Source organism: Microcebus murinus, chromosome 18, assembly GCF_040939455.1.
Source record: "Microcebus murinus isolate Inina chromosome 18, M.murinus_Inina_mat1.0, whole genome shotgun sequence".
Classification (NCBI taxonomy): Eukaryota; Metazoa; Chordata; class Mammalia; order Primates; family Cheirogaleidae; genus Microcebus; species Microcebus murinus.
In genome coordinates, this window is record NC_134121.1 from 974,726 (window position 1) to 993,304 (window position 18,579).

Sequence of the window (18,579 nt, forward strand, 5' to 3'; positions counted from 1 at the left end):
GGGAAGGAGCCGGTCAGGCAGGGGCCCAGGACAGTGACGGGCCTGGCCGGGGAGGAGCGCGTCAGGCAGGGGCAGAGGAGACGGGCTGGGTAAGGGTTAGGGTTACAGTTAGGGCACAATTCACAATCGCAAAGATGTGGAAGCGACCCGAGTGCCCATCCATCCAGGAGTGCATTAATAACATGTGGTGCGTGGACACCACGGAGTGCTATTCGGCTGTGAGGAGCAGCGGTGAGAGGGCACCACTCGTGCTCTCCTGGCCAGAGCTGGAACCCGTTCCAGTAAGCCAAGTATCCCAAGAATGGACACACGAGCACCACGTGAGCACGCTCACCAGCAAATTGGTAGGAACGGATGGACACCTAAGTGGACAGAGGGGAATCACCTTCATCGGGTGGGTGTCGGGCGGGCGTGGGGAGGGGGTGGACATACACATCCATTAGGGAGGGGGTGGGTGCGCACCAACTGGGGGATGGGCGCGCTTGGAGCTCTGACCCGAGGGGGGAGGCGGGGAAAGAGCAATGCACCTGACCTTAACCTTGGTACCCTCACAATAGGCTGGGAGAAAATGAGAAATAAATGAATAAGAAAACAGGGGCTGGGGGGCAGGGGCAATACATGTCACCTCAATGCTTGGACTCCCATCATCTGCTTGGAAAGAGAGAGAAAAGAAAATGCAATAATAGAGATAAGAGACACTTTTTAAGAAAATGAATCCGAAAAGAAAAGTAAAAGGAGGCCTGTGGAGCAGGTCTGGGTGTGACTCCGGATCCCCCAACATCTGGTGCCACCACCAAAGATTCCTAGGTGTAGCCCATAGAACCCCGAAAGCAACGGGACGAGTTCTGGTCACATACTCCCTCAAATTACATCCTGGAATGCTTCCGGAACTCCCTCCCCTCTCAGACTCTCAAGGTTTCCTCCAGCGTGTCGGTTCCCACAGACCAGACCTTTGGTCTGAGACCTGACAGTCCAGATGGCACGCATGCTGCCGCGTGGCGGCGGTGCCGCGGCTCGGGACAAGAGGAGGCCCCACGGTGTGGGCTGTGGTGGCAGGCACCCCGGGGGGCGCTGAGGGTGGGGGTGATCCGCGGGACCCGCAGCCGCCACCACAGTAGCACTCCCAGAAAGGGGACAGAATGAGAGGCAAAAAAAAAAGAAAAGTAAAGAAAAAAAACAGCCTCCGGCACCGGGTATTCCCAGGCGGTCTCCCATGCAAGTACTAACCAGGACGGAAGCTGCTTAGCTTCGGAGATCAGAAGAGATGGGAAGCGTTCAGGGTGGTGTGGCCTTAGACGGCGGAGGGCGCCCCTGCCCCGCTCAAGAAGCCGAGTCTCACTGCACTTCCCCGCGATAGCTCTGCCCCTCGCCGGGCCGGGCCTGTTGAGTTCGCCGGTCGGACAGGGCCTGTTGAGTTCGCGGGACTGAGGTGAGGGACGGGGCGGGGGGCTGTCTCTCCACACACAGACACACAGACACACAGACACAGACACACACACACACACACACACACACACGATGTGCCTCCACGGCTGGACCCGCCAAGGTGGGGACCTTCCAGCCCCCCTCCTCTCCTCACCTCGCCTCCTTCACCTACCCGCTCCCCACTCCCAGGGCGCCGGCCGCCGCTGACTGCGCACGCGTGGGGCGCTCGCCCTTTGCCCCCAGCCAGGGGCCGGCCTCGCGCACAACCCCTTTCACCTGCGCCCCCAGCCCTGTGGGTGGGCTGCCGCCTATTCCCCCGGGCCAGGGCTGCGGCACAGCGCATGGGGGAGGCGAGCGAGTGTAGGGGCGTCTCTCGGGATGTGTCCCATGGGTGGGGTGGGGTGGCGTGGCCTGTGGGGCGCTGAAGAAACCAGTCCCCTCCATCTCCTACCTCTGGAAAACCCCCAAGCCCTTGGAGAATGCCGGCACCGCGACCGTGGGGGCCGGGACCCTGCTCTGTGTCCTCCTGTGGCCCAGTCCAAGGGGCCTGGGCCTGGCCGGGGCTGCATTGGACCCCAACCACCCTGGGGTGTGGACTTGCTAAAAGTCGGCGATTAGATATTGGATTCGAGCTTCATTGAGGTCTTTTCACTAATGAATGCACCGAAAAGAGTTTCCTAATCCATCTGTGAGGGTGGCAACTGAAAGAGAATTTTAAAGCTGACAGAATAGGCGAGGAAAGGCATAGGAGATTTCCAAACCCAGTAAGGAAGCCTTTCCCGAAACGGAAGAAAGAAACGAGCAAACAGAAACACCGGTAGCCCGCCCGGATCAGAGTCTGCCCCTGAGAGAAAGTACCCTGACCAGGTTCACCCGTGGGTGGGTGGCGAGCTAGCGGCGTTCAGAAGAGCGAGGCCCGCAGTCTGTGCAGAAGACACCTGCACTCGGGTGTGTGTGGCGGCACAATTCCCAAGCAGCTCCAAATGGTAATCCAAAGAGAAGCCAGGGAGTTCCCAACGCCCCAGGTGTCCGCAGCCCACGACTGGCTGCTGTGGGAATGCGAAGCCCGGCTCCTTGTCTCAGAGCGGGACAACCAGGAGGTGTGATGTCCACTCCGGGGGTTCCCAGGAGGATGAGGCTGAAGCTGGGACTTGGCCTGAAAGTGTCCCCTCGCATGGGCACCCCCTTCCGCTTCCGGCTCCTCTACCCCTGGTGCCCCTCCATCCAGGGGCCAGACCTTAAAAAATCACCCGCAAGAGAATCCTGGTCCCAAAGAAGCCCTCTGGGGGACCCGTGCAGAGAGAGCTTGTGGGCATGGCCCGCTGGGGCTCTGCCCGACCCAGGGCTGGGAGATGCAACCTCCCAGCTCTGGGTCCCTGCAGGAAGTGTTGGCAAGCACTGGGCCAGTCCTCCAAAGGCCCAGGTGCAGGGAGCCCAGGCCAAGCAGCCTGTGCAAGAAGCCACATGCCGTGCCACCCCGGGAACACGACTGCAGGTCACGGCCCCTCCCTCCCCCCACTCCTCCTCCTCCTCCTCCTCCTCCTCCTCCTCCTCCACCTCCTCCTCCCCACCCCCGACATGGCGCAGGGCTCAGAGACAACTCAGACGCTGCTACCAAAGTCCACAGGGCATCGGTTGCTACTCCAAAGCACCCGAGCAGACCGCGTTGTCCAGCCAGCCCCTGGGCCTCCCTGGGGTGCCCACACAAAAGTGCAGACAACCACCGGACTCGCAATGTCAGTCTGAGGATGTTTCTGCCACTCTAAGGACCCTCAGGCCAGCTGGGCCTTCGGGCAGGACAGAGAGCCCCGGAATCCGACGTGGAGAGCTGCGTGTACGTCCCCATCAGGAGGCAGTCCCCACCTCCCCGGCTCTCCCCTTGCGGGGAGCGGCAGCTGCAGGGCCTCAGGGAAGACACCAGGCTGGGCCCCCGCGGCACAGCGGGGCACCTGAGCCAGACTGCTGAGGCCGCCCTGCTGCCGGGTTCCCGGAGGGCTTCCTGGAAGCAGCGTCCACACCAAGCCCTTGGAAGGCCCAGGCGATGGAGGAGCCGGTCAGGCAGGGTCCTAGGAGGGTGACGGGCGGGGAGGAGCGTGTAAGGCAGGGGCAGAGGACGGTGACAGGCCGGGCGGGAAGGAGCCGGTCAGGCAGGGGCCCAGGACGGTGACCGGCCGGGTGGGGAGGAGCGAGTCAGGCAGGGGCCGAGGTGAGGGGCCGGGCGGGGAGGAGGGTGTCAGGCAGGGGCAGAGGACGGTGACAGGCCGGGCGGGAAGGAGCCGGTCAGGCAGGGGCCCAGGACAGTGACGGGCCTGGCCGGGGAGGAGCGCGTCAGGCAGGGGCAGAGGAGACGGGCTGGGTAAGGGTTAGGGTTACAGTTAGGGCACAATTCACAATCGCAAAGATGTGGAAGCGACCCGAGTGCCCATCCATCCAGGAGTGCATTAATAACATGTGGTGCGTGGACACCACGGAGTGCTATTCGGCTGTGAGGAGCAGCGGTGAGAGGGCACCACTCGTGCTCTCCTGGCCAGAGCTGGAACCCGTTCCAGTAAGCCAAGTATCCCAAGAATGGACACACGAGCACCACGTGAGCGCGCTCACCAGCAAATTGGTAGGAACGGATGGACACCTAAGTGGACAGAGGGGAATCACCTTCATCGGGTGGGTGTCGGGCGGGCGTGGGGAGGGGGTGGACATACACATCCATTAGGGAGGGGGTGGGTGCGCACCAACTGGGGGATGGGCGCGCTTGGAGCTCTGACCCGAGGGGGGAGGCGGGGAAAGAGCAATGCACCTGACCTTAACCTTGGTACCCTCACAATAGGCTGGGAGAAAATGAGAAATAAATGAATAAGAAAACAGGGGCTGGGGGGCAGGGGCAATACATGTCACCTCAATGCTTGGACTCCCATCATCTGCTTGGAAAGAGAGAGAAAAGAAAATGCAATAATAGAGATAAGAGACACTTTTTAAGAAAATGAATCCGAAAAGAAAAGTAAAAGGAGGCCTGTGGAGCAGGTCTGGGTGTGACTCCGGATCCCCCAACATCTGGTGCCACCACCAAAGATTCCTAGGTGTAGCCCATAGAACCCCGAAAGCAACGGGACGAGTTCTGGTCACATACTCCCTCAAATTACATCCTGGAATGCTTCCGGAACTCCCTCCCCTCTCAGACTCTCAAGGTTTCCTCCAGCGTGTCGGTTCCCACAGACCAGACCTTTGGTCTGAGACCTGACAGTCCAGATGGCACGCATGCTGCCGCGTGGCGGCGGTGCCGCGGCTCGGGACAAGAGGAGGACCCACGGTGTGGGCTGTGGTGGCAGGCACCCCGGGGGGCGCTGAGGGTGGGGGTGATCCGCGGGACCCGCAGCCGCCACCACAGTAGCACTCCCAGAAAGGGGACAGAATGAGAGGCAAAAAAAAAAGAAAAGTAAAGAAAAAAAACAGCCTCCGGCACCGGGTATTCCCAGGCGGTCTCCCATGCAAGTACTAACCAGGACGGAAGCTGCTTAGCTTCGGAGATCAGAAGAGATGGGAAGCGTTCAGGGTGGTGTGGCCTTAGACGGCGGAGGGCGCCCCTGCCCCGCTCAAGAAGCCGAGTCTCACTGCACTTCCCCGCGATAGCTCTGCCCCTCGCCGGGCCGGGCCTGTTGAGTTCGCCGGTCGGACAGGGCCTGTTGAGTTCGCGGGACTGAGGTGAGGGACGGGGCGGGGGGCTGTCTCTCCACACACAGACACACAGACACACAGACACAGACACACACACACACACACACACACACGATGTGCCTCCACGGCTGGACCCGCCAAGGTGGGGACCTTCCAGCCCCCCTCCTCTCCTCACCTCGCCTCCTTCACCTACCCGCTCCCCACTCCCAGGGCGCCGGCCGCCGCTGACTGCGCACGCGTGGGGCGCTCGCCCTTTGCCCCCAGCCAGGGGCCGGCCTCGCGCACAACTCCTTTCACCTGCGCCCCCAGCCCTGTGGGTGGGCTGCCGCCTATTCCCCCGGGCCAGGGCTGCGGCACAGCGCATGGGGGAGGCGAGCGAGTGTAGGGGCGTCTCTCGGGATGTGTCCCATGGGTGGGGTGGGGTGGCGTGGCCTGTGGGGCGCTGAAGAAACCAGTCCCCTCCATCTCCTACCTCTGGAAAACCCCCAAGCCCTTGGAGAATGCCGGCACCGCGACCGTGGGGGCCGGGACCCTGCTCTGTGTCCTCCTGTGGCCCAGTCCAAGGGGCCTGGGCCTGGCCGGGGCTGCATTGGACCCCAACCACCCTGGGGTGTGGACTTGCTAAAAGTCGGCGATTAGATATTGGATTCGAGCTTCATTGAGGTCTTTTCACTAATGAATGCACCGAAAAGAGTTTCCTAATCCATCTGTGAGGGTGGCAACTGAAAGAGAATTTTAAAGCTGACAGAATAGGCGAGGAAAGGCATAGGAGATTTCCAAACCCAGTAAGGAAGCCTTTCCCGAAACGGAAGAAAGAAACGAGCAAACAGAAACACCGGTAGCCCGCCCGGATCAGAGTCTGCCCCTGAGAGAAAGTACCCTGACCAGGTTCACCCGTGGGTGGGTGGCGAGCTAGCGGCGTTCAGAAGAGCGAGGCCCGCAGTCTGTGCAGAAGACACCTGCACTCGGGTGTGTGTGGCGGCACAATTCCCAAGCAGCTCCAAATGGTAATCCAAGGAGAAGCCAGGGAGTTCCCAAAGCCCCAGGTGTCCGCAGCCCACGACTGGCTGCTGTGGGAATGCGAAGCCCGGCTCCTTGTCTCAGAGCGGGACAACCAGGAGGTGTGATGTCCACTCCGGGGGTTCCCAGGAGGATGAGGCTGAAGCTGGGACTTGGCCTGAAAGTGTCCCCTCGCATGGGCACCCCCTTCCGCTTCCGGCTCCTCTACCCCTGGTGCCCCTCCATCCAGGGGCCAGACCTTAAAAAATCACCCGCAAGAGAATCCTGGTCCCAAAGAAGCCCTCTGGGGGACCCGTGCAGAGAGAGCTTGTGGGCATGGCCCGCTGGGGCTCTGCCCGACCCAGGGCTGGGAGATGCAACCTCCCAGCTCTGGGTCCCTGCAGGAAGTGTTGGCAAGCACTGGGCCAGTCCTCCAAAGGCCCAGGTGCAGGGAGCCCAGGCCAAGCAGCCTGTGCAAGAAGCCACATGCCGTGCCACCCCGGGAACACGACTGCAGGTCACGGCCCCTCCCTCCCCCCACTCCTCTTCCTCCTCCTCCTCCTCCTCCTCCTCCTCCTCCTCCTCCTCCCCACCCCCGACATGGCGCAGGGCTCAGAGACACCTCAGACGCTGCTACCAAAGTCCACAGGGCATCGGTTGCTACTCCAAAGCACCCGAGCAGACCGCGTTGTCCAGCCAGCCCCTGGGCCTCCCTGGGGTGCCCACACAAAAGTGCAGACAACCACCGGACTCGCAATGTCAGTCTGAGGATGTTTCTGCCACTCTAAGGACCCGCAGGCCAGCTGGGCCTTCGGGCAGGACAGAGAGCCCCGGAATCCGACGTGGAGAGCTGCGTGTACGTCCCCATCAGGAGGCAGTCCCCACCTCCCCGGCTCTCCCCTTGCGGGGAGCGGCAGCTGCAGGGCCTCAGGGAAGACACCAGGCTGGGCCCCCGCGGCACAGCGGGGCACCTGAGCCAGACTGCTGAGGCCGCCCTGCTGCCGGGTTCCTGGAGGGCTTCCTGGAAGCAGCGTCCACACCAAGCCCTTGGAAGGCCCAGGCGATGGAGGAGCCGGTCAGGCAGGGTCCTAGGAGGGTGACGGGCGGGGAGGAGCGTGTAAGGCAGGGGCAGAGGACGGTGACAGGCCGGGCGGGAAGGAGCCGGTCAGGCAGGGGCCCAGGACGGTGACCGGCCGGGTGGGGAGGAGCGAGTCAGGCAGGGGCCGAGGTGAGGGGCCGGGCGGGGAGGAGGGTGTCAGGCAGGGGCAGAGGACGGTGACAGGCCGGGCGGGAAGGAGCCGGTCAGGCAGGGGCCCAGGACAGTGACGGGCCTGGCCGGGGAGGAGCGCGTCAGGCAGGGGCAGAGGAGACGGGCTGGGTAAGGGTTAGGGTTACAGTTAGGGCACAATTCACAATCGCAAAGATGTGGAAGCGACCCGAGTGCCCATCCATCCAGGAGTGCATTAATAACATGTGGTGCGTGGACACCACGGAGTGCTATTCGGCTGTGAGGAGCAGCGGTGAGAGGGCACCACTCGTGCTCTCCTGGCCAGAGCTGGAACCCGTTCCAGTAAGCCAAGTATCCCAAGAATGGACACACGAGCACCACGTGAGCACGCTCACCAGCAAATTGGTAGGAACGGATGGACACCTAAGTGGACAGAGGGGAATCACCTTCATCGGGTGGGTGTCGGGCGGGCGTGGGGAGGGGGTGGACATACACATCCATTAGGGAGGGGGTGGGTGCGCACCAACTGGGGGATGGGCGCGCTTGGAGCTCTGACCCGAGGGGGGAGGCGGGGAAAGAGCAATGCACCTGACCTTAACCTTGGTACCCTCACAATAGGCTGGGAGAAAATGAGAAATAAATGAATAAGAAAACAGGGGCTGGGGGGCAGGGGCAATACATGTCACCTCAATGCTTGGACTCCCATCATCTGCTTGGAAAGAGAGAGAAAAGAAAATGCAATAATAGAGATAAGAGACACTTTTTAAGAAAATGAATCCGAAAAGAAAAGTAAAAGGAGGCCTGTGGAGCAGGTCTGGGTGTGACTCCGGATCCCCCAACATCTGGTGCCACCACCAAAGATTCCTAGGTGTAGCCCATAGAACCCCGAAAGCAACGGGACGAGTTCTGGTCACATACTCCCTCAAATTACATCCTGGAATGCTTCCGGAACTCCCTCCCCTCTCAGACTCTCAAGGTTTCCTCCAGCGTGTCGGTTCCCACAGACCAGACCTTTGGTCTGAGACCTGACAGTCCAGATGGCACGCATGCTGCCGCGTGGCGGCGGTGCCGCGGCTCGGGACAAGAGGAGGACCCACGGTGTGGGCTGTGGTGGCAGGCACCCCGGGGGGCGCTGAGGGTGGGGGTGATCCGCGGGACCCGCAGCCGCCACCACAGTAGCACTCCCAGAAAGGGGACAGAATGAGAGGCAAAAAAAAAAGAAAAGTAAAGAAAAAAAAAAGCCTCCGGCACCGGGTATTCCCAGGCGGTCTCCCATGCAAGTACTAACCAGGACGGAAGCTGCTTAGCTTCGGAGATCAGAAGAGATGGGAAGCGTTCAGGGTGGTGTGGCCTTAGACGGCGGAGGGCGCCCCTGCCCCGCTCAAGAAGCCGAGTCTCACTGCACTTCCCCGCGATAGCTCTGCCCCTCGCCGGGCCGGGCCTGTTGAGTTCGCCGGTCGGACAGGGCCTGTTGAGTTCGCGGGACTGAGGTGAGGGACGGGGCGGGGGGCTGTCTCTCCACACACAGACACACAGACACACAGACACAGACACACACACACACACACACACACACGATGTGCCTCCACGGCTGGACCCGCCAAGGTGGGGACCTTCCAGCCCCCCTCCTCTCCTCACCTCGCCTCCTTCACCTACCCGCTCCCCACTCCCAGGGCGCCGGCCGCCGCTGACTGCGCACGCGTGGGGCGCTCGCCCTTTGCCCCCAGCCAGGGGCCGGCCTCGCGCACAACCCCTTTCACCTGCGCCCCCAGCCCTGTGGGTGGGCTGCCGCCTATTCCCCCGGGCCAGGGCTGCGGCACAGCGCATGGGGGAGGCGAGCGAGTGTAGGGGCGTCTCTCGGGATGTGTCCCATGGGTGGGGTGGGGTGGCGTGGCCTGTGGGGCGCTGAAGAAACCAGTCCCCTCCATCTCCTACCTCTGGAAAACCCCCAAGCCCTTGGAGAATGCCGGCACCGCGACCGTGGGGGCCGGGACCCTGCTCTGTGTCCTCCTGTGGCCCAGTCCAAGGGGCCTGGGCCTGGCCGGGGCTGCATTGGACCCCAACCACCCTGGGGTGTGGACTTGCTAAAAGTCGGCGATTAGATATTGGATTCGAGCTTCATTGAGGTCTTTTCACTAATGAATGCACCGAAAAGAGTTTCCTAATCCATCTGTGAGGGTGGCAACTGAAAGAGAATTTTAAAGCTGACAGAATAGGCGAGGAAAGGCATAGGAGATTTCCAAACCCAGTAAGGAAGCCTTTCCCGAAACGGAAGAAAGAAACGAGCAAACAGAAACACCGGTAGCCCGCCCGGATCAGAGTCTGCCCCTGAGAGAAAGTACCCTGACCAGGTTCACCCGTGGGTGGGTGGCGAGCTAGCGGCGTTCAGAAGAGCGAGGCCCGCAGTCTGTGCAGAAGACACCTGCACTCGGGTGTGTGTGGCGGCACAATTCCCAAGCAGCTCCAAATGGTAATCCAAAGAGAAGCCAGGGAGTTCCCAACGCCCCAGGTGTCCGCAGCCCACGACTGGCTGCTGTGGGAATGCGAAGCCCGGCTCCTTGTCTCAGAGCGGGACAACCAGGAGGTGTGATGTCCACTCCGGGGGTTCCCAGGAGGATGAGGCTGAAGCTGGGACTTGGCCTGAAAGTGTCCCCTCGCATGGGCACCCCCTTCCGCTTCCGGCTCCTCTACCCCTGGTGCCCCTCCATCCAGGGGCCAGACCTTAAAAAATCACCCGCAAGAGAATCCTGGTCCCAAAGAAGCCCTCTGGGGGACCCGTGCAGAGAGAGCTTGTGGGCATGGCCCGCTGGGGCTCTGCCCGACCCAGGGCTGGGAGATGCAACCTCCCAGCTCTGGGTCCCTGCAGGAAGTGTTGGCAAGCACTGGGCCAGTCCTCCAAAGGCCCAGGTGCAGGGAGCCCAGGCCAAGCAGCCTGTGCAAGAAGCCACATGCCGTGCCACCCCGGGAACACGACTGCAGGTCACGGCCCCTCCCTCCCCCCACTCCTCTTCCTCCTCCTCCTCCTCCTCCTCCTCCTCCACCTCCTCCTCCCCACCCCCGACATGGCGCAGGGCTCAGAGACACCTCAGACGCTGCTACCAAAGTCCACAGGGCATCGGTTGCTACTCCAAAGCACCCGAGCAGACCGCGTTGTCCAGCCAGCCCCTGGGCCTCCCTGGGGTGCCCACACAAAAGTGCAGACAACCACCGGACTCGCAATGTCAGTTTGAGGATGTTTCTGCCACTCTAAGGACCCGCAGGCCAGCTGGGCCTTCGGGCAGGACAGAGAGCCCCGGAATCCGACGTGGAGAGCTGCGTGTACGTCCCCATCAGGAGGCGGTCCCCACCTCCCCGGCTCTCCCCTTGCGGGGAGCGGCAGCTGCAGGGCCTCAGGGAAGACACCAGGCTGGGCCCCCGCGGCACATCGGGGCACCTGAGCCAGACTGCTGAGGCCGCCCTGCTGCCGGGTTCCCGGAGGGCTTCCTGGAAGCAGCGTCCACACCAAGCCCTTGGAAGGCCCAGGCGATGGAGGAGCCGGTCAGGCAGGGTCCTAGGAGGGTGACGGGCGGGGAGGAGCGTGTAAGGCAGGGGCAGAGGACGGTGACAGGCCGGGCGGGAAGGAGCCGGTCAGGCAGGGGCCCAGGACGGTGACCGGCCGGGTGGGGAGGAGCGAGTCAGGCAGGAGCCGAGGTGAGGGGCCGGGCGGGGAGGAGGGTGTCAGGCAGGGGCAGAGGACGGTGACAGGCCGGGCGGGAAGGAGCCAGTCAGTCAGGGGCCCAGGACAGTGACGGGCCTGGCCGGGGAGGAGCGCGTCAGGCAGGGGCAGAGGAGACGGGCTGGGTAAGGGTTAGGGTTACAGTTAGGGCACAATTCACAATCGCAAAGATGTGGAAGCGACCCGAGTGCCCATCCATCCAGGAGTGCATTAATAACATGTGGCGCGTGGACACCACGGAGTGCTATTCGGCTATGAGGAGCAGCGGTGAGAGGGCACCTCTCGTGCTCTCCTGGCCAGAGCTGGAACCCATTCCAGTAAGCCAAGTATTCCAAGAATGGACACACGAGCACCACGTGAGTGCGCTCACCAGCAAATTGGTAGGAACGGATGGACACCTAAGTGGACAGAGGGGAATCACCTTCATCAGGTGGGTTTCAGGCGGGTGGGGGGAGGGGATGGGCATACACCTCCATTAGGTATGGAGTGGGTGTGCACCGACTGTGGGATGGGCACACTTGAAGCTCTGACCTGAGGGGGGAGGTTGGGAGAGGGCAATGTACCCGACCTTAACATTGGTACCCCCACAATACGCTGGAACGACATCAGAGGTAAATGAATAAGAACACAGGGGGGAGGGGGGCATGGGCAACACATGTCACCTGAATACTTGTACTCCCATCATCTGCTTGAAAAGAGAGAGAAAAGAAAATCAATGATAGAGGTAGAGACACTTTTTAAAAATAATGAATCCGAAGAGAAAAGTAAAAGGAGGCCTGTGGAGCAGGTCTGGGTGTGACTCCGGATCCCCCAACATCAGGTGCCACCACTCTAGAATCCTACGTGTAGCCCATAGAACCCCAAAACCAATGGGACGAGTTCTGGTCACATACTCCCTCAAAATGACCTCCTGGCCTTCTTCTGGAACTCCGTCCCCTCTCAGACTCTCAAGGTTTCCTCCATCGTGTCGGTTCCCAAAGAGCAGACGCTGTGAGGATCTTCCCGTATCCACACACCCACGGGAGACAGGCAGGCGGGGTCGTGTGTGGAACTGGCTGTGTCCACACACCTATGGGTGATGGTCAGGCAGGGCACAGTGTGGAACTTGCTGTGTCCACACACCCACTGGTGATGGGCAGGAAGGGCGCTGTGTGGACATGGCTGTTTCCACTGATTCACGGCAGACGGGCAGGTAGGGCGCTATGTGGATCTGGGTGTGTCCACACACCCACGGGAGACGGGCAGGCAGGGCGCAGTTGGAACTGGCTGTTTCCCCACACCCATGGGATACGGTCAGGCCGGGCGCGGTGTGGATCCGGCTGTGTCCACTCACCCATGAGACGGGCAGGCAGGACTCAGTGTGGATGTTGCTGTGTCCACTCACCCATGGGAGACGGGCAGGCAGAGCTCTGAGTGGAACTGGCTGTGTCCACTCACCCACGGGAGATGGGCAGGCAGGGCGCAGTGTGGATGTGGCTGTATCCACACACCCACGGGAGACGGTCAGGCAGAATGCTGTGTGGATGTGGCTTGTCCACACACCCATGGGAGATGGGCAGGCTGGGCGCCTAGTGGATCGGGCTGAGTCCACACACCCAAGGGAGACGGGCAGGTAGGGCACAGTGTGGATGTGACTGTGTCCACTCACCCCCGGTAGACCGGCAGGCTGGGTGCAGTGTGAAACTGGCTGTCGGCACACACCAAAGGGAGACGGGCAAGCAGGGTGCATTGTGGACCTGGCTGTGTCCACTCACCCATGGGTGACGGGCAGGCAGGGCGCAGTGTGGAACTGGCTGTGTCCACACACTCACGAGAGATGAGCAGGCAGGGCTCAGTGTGGAACTGGCTGTGTCCACACACCCATGAGAGACGGGCAGGCCGTGCGCTGTGCTGATCTGGGTGTGTCCACACACCCTTGGGAGACTGGCAGGCCGTGCGCTGTGTTGATCTGGCTGAGTCCACACACCCACGGGAGACGGGCAGGCAGGACGCTGTGTGTAACTGGCTGTGTCCACACACCCATGGGTGACGGGAAGGCAGGGCACAGTGTGGAACTTGCTGTGTCCACACTCCCACCGGAGACTGGCAGGAAGGGCGCTGTGTGGACATGGCTTTTTCCACTGACCCACAGGAGATGGGCAGGCAGGGCGCTCTGTGGACTTGGCTGTGTCCACTCACCCAAAGGAGACAGGCAGGCAGGGCGCTGTGTGGATCTGGGTGTGTCCACACACCAACGGGAGACGGGCATGCAGGGCGCAGTTGGAACAGGCTGTGTCCACAAACCCTTGGAAAACGGTCAAGCCGGTTGCTGTGTGGATCTGGCTGTGTCCACACACCCAAGGGAGATGGGCAGGCTGGGCGCTGTGTGGAACTGGCTGTGTCCACTCACCCACAGGAGACGGGCAGGCATGGCTCAGTGTGGAACTGGCTGTGTCCACGCACCCATGGGGGTCGGTCTGGCAGGGTGCTGTGTGGATCTGGCCGTGTCCACACACCCACGGGAGACGAGCAGTCAGGGCACAGTGTGGAACTTGCTGTGTCCACATACCCACTGGAGACTGGCAGGAAGGGCGCTTTGTGTACATGGCTGTTTCCACTGACCCACGGGAGACAGGCAGGCAGGGCGCTCTGTGGACGTGGCTGTGTCCACTCTCCCAAAGGAGAGAGGCAGGCAGGGCGCAGTGTGGATGTGCCTGTGTCCACTCACCCACGGGAGACGGGAAGGCAGTGTGCAATGTGGATCTTGCCGTGTCCACACACCCACGGGAGACGGGCAGGCAGGGCGTAGTGTGGATGTGGCTGTTTCCACTCACCCACGGGAGACGGGAAGGTAGGGCAGAGTGTGGAACTTGCTATGTCCACTCACACATGGGCGACGGGCAGGTAGGGCAAAGTGTGGATCTTGCCGTGTCTACACACCCACCGAGGATGGGCAGGCAGGGCGCAGTGTGGAACTGGCTTTGTCCACTCACCCATGGGTGACGGGCAGACAGGGCGCAGTGTGGATGTGGCTATGTCCACTCACCCACGGGAGACTTGCAGGCAGGGCGCAGTGTGGATCGGGCTGTGTCTACTCACCCATGCCTGACGGGCAGGCAGGGAACAGTGTGGATCTTGCCCTGTCCACACACCCACGGCAGACTTGCAGGCAGGGTGCAGTGTGGATCGGGCTGTGTCCACACACCCATGCGTGACGGGCAGGCAGGGCGCTGTGTGGATGTGGCTGTGTCCACTCACCCATGGGAGATGGGCAGGCAGGGCGCTGTGTGGATGTGGCTGTGTCCACTCACCCATGGGAGACGGGCAAGCTGGGTGCCATGTGGATCTGGCTGTGTCCACTCACCCATGGGTGATGGGCAGGCAGGGCACAGAGTGAACTAGCTGTGTCCACACAAGCACAGGAGACGGGCAGGCAGAGCTCTGTGTGGAACTTGCTGTGACCACACACGCACGCGAGACGGGCAGGCAGGGCGCAGTGTGGATCTGGCTGTGTCCACTCACTCACGGGAGACGGGCAGGCTGGGTGCCGTGTGGATCTGGCTGTGTCCACACACCCACAGGAGACGGGCAGGCAGGGCGCAGTGTGCATCTTGCTGTGTCCATACACCCACGGGAGACGGGCAGTCGGGGCGCAGTGTGGATGTGGCTGTATCCACTCACCCATGGGAGACGGGCAGGTAGGGCGCAGTGTGGAACTAGCTGTGTCCACTCAAACATGGGTGATGGGCCGGCAGGGCACAATTTGGAACTGGCTGTGTCCACACACCCACCGGAGAGGGGCAGGCAGGGCTCTGTATAGAAATGGCTATGTCCACATACCCACGGGAGACGGGCAGGCAGGGTGCAGTGTGGATCTGGCTGTGTCCACTCAACCACGGGAGACGGGCAGGCAGGGTGCAGTGTGGATCTGGCTGTGTCCACTCACCCATGGGTGATGGGCAGGCAGGGCGCAGTGTGGAACTGGCTGTGTCCACACACCCATGGGAGACGGGCAGGCCGTGCGCTGTGTTGATCTGGCTGTGTCCACTCACCCACGGGAGACGGGCAGGCTGGGCGCTGAGTTGATCTGGATGTGTCCCCACACCGATTAGAGATGGGCATGAAGGGCGCAGTGTGGAACTGGGTGTGTCCACACACCCACGGGAGTCGGGCAGGCAGGGCGCAGTGGATCTGGCTGTGTCCACTCACCCATGGGTGACAGGCAGGCAGGGCGCAGTGTGGAACTGGCTGTGACCACACACCCATGGGAGACGGCAGGCCGTGCGCTGTGTTGATCTGGGTGTGTCCACACACCCATGGGAGACTGGCAGGCCGTGCGCTGTGTTGATCTGGGTGTGTCCACACACCCACGGGAGACGGGCAGGCAGGGCGCAGTGTGGAACTGGCTGTGTCCACTCACCCACGGGAGACGGGCAAGCAGGGCTCTGTGTGGAACTGGCTGTCTACACAGCCCATGGGAGACGGTCAGGCAGGGCGCTGTGTGGAACTTGCTGTGTCCACACACTCACCAGAGACAAGCAGGCAGGGCGCAGTGTGGATCTGGCTGTGTCCACTAACCCACGGGAGACGGGCAGGCAGGGCGCTGTGTGGATCTTGCCGTGTCCACACAGCCACGGGAGATGGGCAGGCAGGGCGCTGTCTGGGTCTGGCTGTGTCCAATTACCCATGGGTGACGGGCAGGCAGGGCGCTGTGTGGATCTGGCTGTGTTCGCACACCCACGGGAGACGGGCAGGCAGGGAGCAGTGTGGAACTGGCTGTGTCTACACACCCTCAGGAGACGGGCAGGCACGGCGCTTTGTGGATCTAGATGTTTCCACACAACCATGGGATACGGTCAGGCAGGGTGCTGTGTGGATGTGGCTGTGTCCACACACCCACGGGAGACGGGCAGGCTGGGCGCCGTGTGGATCTGGCTGTGTCCACACACTCCCGGGAGATGGACAGGCAGGGCACATTGTGGATGTGTCTGTGTCCACTCACCCACAAGAGATGGGCAGGAAGGGCGCAGTGTGGAACCGGCTGTGTCCACTCACCCATGGGATACAGGCAGGTAGGGTGCAGTGTGGATCTTGCCGTGTCCTCACACCCACGGGAGACGGGCAGGCAAGGCACAGTGTGGAACTGGCTGTGTCCACTCACCCATGGGTGACGGGCACACAGGGCACAGTGTAGAACTGGCTGTGTCCACTCACCCACGGGAGACGGGAAGGCAGGGCGCAGTGTGGATCTGGCTGTGTCCACTCACCCACGTGAGACTGGCAGGAAGGGTGCTGTGTGGATGTGGCTGTGTCCACTCACCCACACGAGATGGGCAGGCTGGGCACCGTGACAATCTGGCTGTGTCCACTCACCCACGGGAGACGGGCAGGCAGGGTGCAGTGTGGATCTGGCTGTGTCCACTCACCCACGGGAGACGGGCAGACAGGGCGCTGTATCTGGCTGTGTCCACACACCCATGGGAGACGTGCAGGCTGGGCGCCGTGTGGATCTGGTTGTGTCGACACACTCATGAGAGACGGACAGGCAGGGCACTGTGTGGATCTGGCTATGTCCACTAACCCACGGGAGACGGGCAGGCAGGTCGCGGCGCTGTGTGGATCTGGCTGTGTCTACTCACCCACGGGAGACGGGCAGGCAGGGCGCTGTGTGGATCTGCCTGTGTCTACTCAGCCACGGGAGACGGGCAGGCAGGGTGCAGTGTGGAACTGGCTGTGTCCACTCAACCACAGGAGACGGGCAGGTAGGGCACAGTGTGGATCTTGCCGTGTCCACACACTCATGGGAGACGGGCAGGCAGGGCCCAGTGTTGAACTGGCTGGTTCCACTCACCCAGGGGTGTCGGGCAGACAGGGTGCAGTGTGGAACTGGTGTGTCCACACACCCACGGTAAACGGGAGGCAGGGCGCAGTGTTGATGTGGCTGTGTCCACTCACCCACGGGAGATGGGCAGGCAGAGCGCAGTGTGGAACTTGCTGTGTCCACACACCCATGGGAGATGGTCAGGCAAGGTGCTTTGTGGATGTGGCTGTGTCCACTCACCAATGGGAGACGGGCAGGCTGGGCGCCGTGTGTATCTGGCTCTGTCCACTCACCCACTGGAGATGGGCAGGCAGCGCGCAGTGTGGATCCTGCTGTTTCCACTCAACCACGGGAGACGGGCAGGCAGGGCGCAGTGTGGATCTGACTGTGTCCACTCACCCATGGGTGATGGGCAGGCAGAGCTCTGTGTGGATCTGGCTTTGTCCACACACCCAATGGAGACGGGAAGGCAGGGCGCTGTTTGGATCTGGGTGTGTCCACTTACCCATGGGATATGGTCAGGCAGGGCGCTGTGTGGAACTGGCTGTGTCCACTCACCCACAGGAGACAGGGAGGCAGGGCGCAGTGTCGATCTTGCCGTGTCCACACAGCCACGGGAGACGGGGAGGCAGGGCGCAGTGTGGATCTTGCCGTGTCCACACACCCACGGGAGACGGGATGGCAGGTTGCAGTGTGGATGTGGCTGTGTCCACTCACCCACGGGAGATGGGTAGGCAGGGCGCAGTGTAGATCTGGCTGTTTCCACTGACTCACGGTAGACGAGCAGGCAGGGCGCTGTGTGGATGTGGCTGTGTCCACTCATGCACGGGAGACGGGCAGGCTGGGCGCCGTGTGGATGTTGCCGTGAACACACACTCACGGGAGACGGGCAGGGAGGGCGCTATGTGGATCTGGCTCTGTCCACTCACCCACGGCAGATGGGCAGGCAGGGCGCTGTGTGGAACATGCTGTGTCCACACATCCATGGGAGATGGTCAGAAAGGGTGCTGTGTGGATGTGGCTGTGTCCACTCACCCACCGGAGACGGGCAGGCAGGGCGCGGTGTGGATCTGGCTGTGTCCACGCACCCACCGGAGACGGGCAGGCAGGGCGCGGTGTGGATCTGGCTGTGTCCACTCACCCATGGGAGACGGGCAGGAAGGGTGCTGTGTGGATGTGGCTGTGTCAACACACCCACGGGAGACGGGCAGAGAGTGTGCTGTTTGGATCTGGCCAGAAAGGGTGCTGTGTGGATGTGGCTGTGTCCACTCACCCACCGGAGACGGGCAGGCAGGGCGCTGTGTAGATCTGGCTGTGTCCACACACCCACCGGAGACGGGCAGGCAGGGCGCGGTGTGGATCTGGCTGTGTCCACACACCCATGGGGGACGGTCAGACAGGGTGCCAGACTTTTGGTCTGAGACCTGAGAGTCCAGATGCCACGCATGCTGCCGCGTGGCAGCGGTGTCGCGGCTTGGGACAAGAGGAGGCCCCACGGTGAGGGCTGGCGCGCCAGGCACCACGGCGGGCGCCGAGGGTGGGGGTCACCCCCACCCCGGCCGCTGCCGCCCTCCCAGAAAGGGGACAGAACAAGAGGCAAAAAAAAGAAGAAGAAGAAGAAGAAGCCTGTGGCACCCGGTATGCCCAGGCGGTCTCCCATCCAGGTACTAACGATGGCCCGACCCTGCTTAGCTTCCAAGACCAGATGAGATAAGGGGCATTCAGGGTGGTGTGGCCACCCTC

The 18,579-nt window shown here is 62.1% G+C and overlaps 1 pseudogene; it reads right to left on the minus strand.

The window, feature by feature from the left end:
- Window positions 1-18,459: 18,459 nt before the first annotated feature.
- Window positions 18,460-18,579, minus strand: LOC142862183 (uncharacterized; annotated as a pseudogene).